Source organism: Cephus cinctus, unplaced genomic scaffold (assembly GCF_000341935.2).
Source record: "Cephus cinctus unplaced genomic scaffold, Ccin1 Ccin1_scaffold1161, whole genome shotgun sequence".
Lineage (NCBI taxonomy): Eukaryota > Metazoa > Arthropoda > Insecta > Hymenoptera > Cephidae > Cephus > Cephus cinctus.
Genome location: NW_014333651.1, coordinates 178,151 through 183,487, shown reverse-complemented (window position 1 = coordinate 183,487; position 5,337 = coordinate 178,151). Strand labels below are relative to the sequence as shown.

General features: G+C 34.7%; 1 long non-coding RNA gene across 1 annotated transcript in view; it reads right to left on the bottom strand.

Annotated features, from left to right (window-relative positions):
- Window positions 1–3,285: 3,285 nt before the first annotated feature.
- LOC112495035 overlaps window positions 3,286–5,337 on the bottom strand; it is a 3,128-nt gene continuing 1,076 nt past the window's right edge. The window contains exons 2-4 of the long non-coding RNA XR_003061157.1: window positions 4,088–4,263; window positions 3,907–4,013; window positions 3,286–3,819 (exon numbers count right to left, since the gene is read on the bottom strand). This is a non-coding gene — a long non-coding RNA (uncharacterized LOC112495035). The remainder of the gene's footprint in view (window positions 3,820–3,906; window positions 4,014–4,087; window positions 4,264–5,337) is intronic.

Genomic DNA, 5,337 nt, shown 5'->3' with positions numbered 1-5,337 from the left:
AAAAAAAACACGGTCCCCTATGGGGCTTCGGAGGGGTCGTAGCTCCCTTCAGGAGAGGCAGGACCTCACGGAAATGGGCGCGGTGGGGCCCATTTCGTTCCCTTAAACTTCTTAATTTTCCTACTTTTTCGAATTTTCTCATTTGTCGTTCCTCACGAATAATCTGGTTCTCGTGCACACGGTTTACTCATTTTCTTCTTTCCTTGTTCCCTCAATCCTTACCATCTCTGTTTTTCACTCTTTCTTTTTGACAATCTTCATCTTTTTCCCTTCAACAACATCTTCCCTGGCTGCTGTCACCAAACATTTCTACTCAATTTCCGAATCTCCTATTCTTTCCTATATCTCCATCACTCTCCTACTGGTATAATCTTAAAAACTAAATTGTTAAAAAGTCCTTTGGAAAAATAAAAGTCCAAAGTGGTAGCGCATGTAACATACAACACGTATATTATATTGTATATATATATTTTAATGTATCTCTAATGGTATTGTTATTGCTAATCTTTCGCGGACTATACAATATGTACATTTGTACTTTGTATACTGTATAATTATTGCATTTGTCCAATAAATTATCTTGTAACACTTGTACACTTTTCGAATCTCCTATTCCTTCCTATATCTTCATCACTCTCCTCCTAGTATATCCTTAAAAACTAAGTTTTGAAAATGTCCTTTGGAAAAAGGAAAAATTAAAGTCGTAGTGCATATAACGTACAACACGTATATTATATTGCAGTGATATATGTAATATATCTTTAATGGTACTGTTATTACAAATCTTTGGTGGGCTGTATGTGTATGTTTGTATGTATGTCTGCACTTTGTATACTGTATCATTATTACGTTTGTCCAATAAATTATCTTGTAACACATACACTTTTCGAATCTCCTATTCCTTCCTATATCTCCATTACTCTCCTCCTAATATATCCTAATATATCCTAAGTAAGTTGTTAAAAGTCCTTTGGAAAAAGAAAAGTTTAAAATCGTAGCGCATGCAATATACAACACGTATATTATATTGTAGTGATATATTTTAATGTATCTGTAATGGTATTGTTATTGCTAATCTTTTGTAAACCATATATGTATGTATATCTGTACTTCCTATACTGTATAATTATTGCATTTGTCCAATAAATTATCTTGTAACACTTGTACACTTTTCGAATCTCCTATTCCTTCCTCTGTCTCCATCACTCTCCTCCTAATATATCCTTATCTCCATCACTCTCCACCTAGCATATCCTTAAAATCTAAGTTGTTAAAAAGCCCTTTGAAAAAAGGAAAAATTAAAGTCGTAGTGCATATAACGTACAACACGTATATTATATTGCAGTGATATATGTAATATATCTTTAATGGTACTGTTATTACAAATCTTTGGTGGGCTGTATGTGTATGTTTGTATGTATGTCTGCACTTTGTATACTGTATCATTATTACGTTTGTCCAATAAATTATCTTGTAACACATACACTTTTCGAATCTCCTATTCCTTCCTATATCTCCATTACTCTCCTCCTAATATATCCTAATATATCCTAAGTAAGTTGTTAAAAGTCCTTTGGAAAAAGAAAAGTTTAAAATCGTAGCGCATGCAATATACAACACGTATATTATATTGTAGTGATACATTCCATCTGCAAGTTGCAAAAAGTAAAGGGATTTTTTGAAAGTGCCCTATCGCAGTTTGATCTGTGCCAGCCTACGTCTAAATGATTTTCAAATTGCATTCGGAATTATTTGATCGAGAAAGTTCACTCGTTCTCTCAGAGATGGCGCCACTTATCATGCCCAGGAGGTGCTGCCCTCTTATCGGCGAAATTTCGAACTAATGCGAATACTTTAATAAGAATTTACTCATTGAAATTTCGTCTAAATGATTTTCAAATTGCATTCGGAATTATTTGATCGAGAAAGTTCACTCGTTCTCTCAGAGATGGCGCCACTTATCATGCCCAGGAGGTGCTGCCCTCTTATCGGCGAAATTTCGAACTAATGCGAATACTTTAATAAGAATTTACTCATTGAAATTTCGTCTAAATGATTTTCAAATTGCATTCGGAATTATTTGATCGAGAAAGTTCACTCGTTCTCTCAGAGATGGCGCCACATATCATGCCCAGGAGGTGCTGCCCTCTTATCGGCGAAAATTCGAACTAATTTGAATTCTTTGATAAGGTCTTCTCTGCCATTACTTTCATTCTATCTGCAAGTTGCAAAAAGTAAAGGGATTTTTTGAAAGTGCCCTATCGTAATTTGATCTGTACCAGTCTCTTCCGAGATACAGCTGATTTTCTAATTACTTTCGGAATTATTTTATCGGAAGAAGTTCACTGGTTCTCTCAGAGATGGCGCCACTTATCATGCCTAGGAGGTGCTGCCCTCTTATCGGCGAAAATTCGAACTAATGCGAATTCTTTATTAAGAATTTACCCATTGAAATTTCGTCTAAGTTATTTTCAAATTGCATTCGGATTTATTTCAACGAGAAAGTTCACTCATTCTCTCAGAGATGGCGCCACTTATCGTGCCCAGGAGGTGCTGCCCCCTTATCGGCAAAAATTCGAACTAATGTAAATTTTTTAATATTCATAAGTTCCGAAAAGTAAAGGAATTTTTTGAAAGTCGCCCTATCGCAATCTAACCTGTACCAGCCTCTTCTATGGACCATTTCTGACTTTCTGCATTAAGAGATCTTTCAAAATTTCAAGGAAAAAGCCCTAAACCCAGCCGTTTTGGAGATACAGCCTCCCAATGGTGCAATTTCGAGGATTGAATTTCAAATTATATTAGGAGTAGGAGAAGGATGCAGTTAGGACGGAGGAGAGTACGAAAGAGACAGAACTCATTCGTACTCTGGAATATTCGCATAGGGTAAAAGAATTTCAACGTGTATATGTGTTTAAACATGATTTATTTGAAAAAACGCAATATTGATACAGCATACGATGTACAGATATACATACATATATGGTTTACAAAAGATTAGCAATAACAATATATTACATATATCACTGCATTATAATATACGTGTTGTATGTCGTATGAATATCAACGTGTATATGTGTTTAAAGATGATTTATTTGACAAACGCAATAATGATACAGCATACGAGGTACAGATATACATACATATATGGTTTACAAAAGATTAGCAATAACAATATATTACATATATCACTGCATTATAATATACGTGTTGTATGTCGTATGAATATCAACGTGTATATGTGTTTAAAGATGATTTATTTGACAAACGCAATAATGATACAGCATACGAGGTACAGATATACATACATATATGGTTTACAAAAGATTAGCAATGACTATACCATTAGAGATATATTACATAATCACTGCAATGTAATATACGTGCTGTATGTTGTATACGCTACCACTTTGAACTTTTACCAAAGGACATGTAGAAACTTACTGAGAATTGACAGCTGAATCGAGCAGCATCACTCTTATTAATCTTCATTATTGTTAAGATCATTTTTTAATCTTTTTTAAAAAAGATAAATTCATATCCAATAACTTAATTCGCGTCTGAACTTTTTTACGGCAGAATAAGTAAAAAAAAATGTAGTTATTCAGTATAATTACATAACGTAATACATGACATTCAAAAATAAAGAAATGTTATTTGAATAAAATGCATAAGATTTATAACTAATATTCTTTGGAATTTCGGAGACTTAAGAAATGTTTTTTCTATCTTTGTAGGCAAGTGAAGTTCTTCGATGTAGGGAAGTATGTACTTTACAAAGTGATTGTTTAATAACATCTTTGTCCGTTGACCACAGTTCTGAAAACAAAATTATATTTTTAAATAATGTATAGTATTTCTATTTAATCGTATATTGAATATAAATCGATCAGTCGATAGCATTACCTTTCGGTTAATCATATACTGCCAGGCGCCACGACCATCAGCATGATCTATTAAGTTATTCTCGATCAAGAAGATTTTGCCATTTTTCCCATTTCATAAAGTTTCTCCTGGTCACAGTTACAATAAAATATTAATTACAGCTACATACGAAGTGTAATTCATATAGTTATTTAATAATTACATTCACGGTGCTGCCATATTTTGAGCTTTATGTTTGGCCCCTTTCAAATACTCCTTAAGATTGAAATTTGTCTGAATAGGCCTTCCATTTTTTTTCTTGATCGATATTCAAATTGTTGCTAATTCAAAAACAGATCTTCTCTTCTTTACTAGATATTCTGGACCGTTTTGCTGCAGCTATATACGACATAAAGAATGGATTAATCAAAGATCATGATCGTCCTTTATTCTTTTGGAAAAAGAAAAAGACCTTCCTACCAGGAAGGTCTTTACTACATGTTGCATTAGTTTTTGCTTTATATGTGATTTATGTTTTGCATGATCAACAGCTCTTTTAACAGATCTTTGATTGCCTGAGTCTAATTGATCGATTTCTTTCACCTGCTGTGTTACAATTACACTTTTTCTGCTTTCAGTTTCAGTATGCAACTCGTCATTTTCTGCTGTCTTATACATCGAAGATGATTCGTGAGACGATGCACTAACATTTGTTTGTAATTTTTTTAATTTAGGAGAGACCTATTTAATTTTGCAGTATATTTAATAAGATGTTAATAAATTTGAAAATTGAGTATTTTTACTAAGCAGTGTACCTCAGTTTCATCTTGAAGGAGACTGGGGTGCTTTATAGTAAAAGATTTCAAACAATTTGTTGCTTACGTCGTTACGTTATTTTGTGTGTGAAGGGCTTAACTGAATCCTTATACAGGCGACAGCGTTAGACATAAAACTCTGGGCATATTCCGTAATTGAACCACAACCGTGGTTCAATTACGGAATATACCATTTAATTTGTGAAAAATATAAATCTTTTCTTCACAGCATGATTTTTACCAATCAAAGATCATTGATATTTAACGAGCGATTTTTTAGGCATTATAAATTGTAGCGTAATTCTTTTAACTTATGACCCGACACCGATAGCAAAACATACGAGAACGACTATCTTCGAGAACCAACCTACGTTACCTTCGGCCGTCCACCCGTCGTTCGTGCATCCGCAAGCCAGGCGGGCGCCAGCCAATTCTTTTTCCACCGGGAACTGACGAGCCGGTATAAACTGGGAGTTGGGGTGGAACAGGCCCAACTCCGCCAAGAACGAGAACTCTGACGGAACCTATCGGACGAGGCGATAGCTTAACGGATCCTGTCGATTTTTGGGGACGCGTAAAATCAGCAAACGCTGATACACGAACACGAACGGGAGCGGACGGTTACGGAAATGCACGGCCGCTCAGGCTGCTAGGTTTG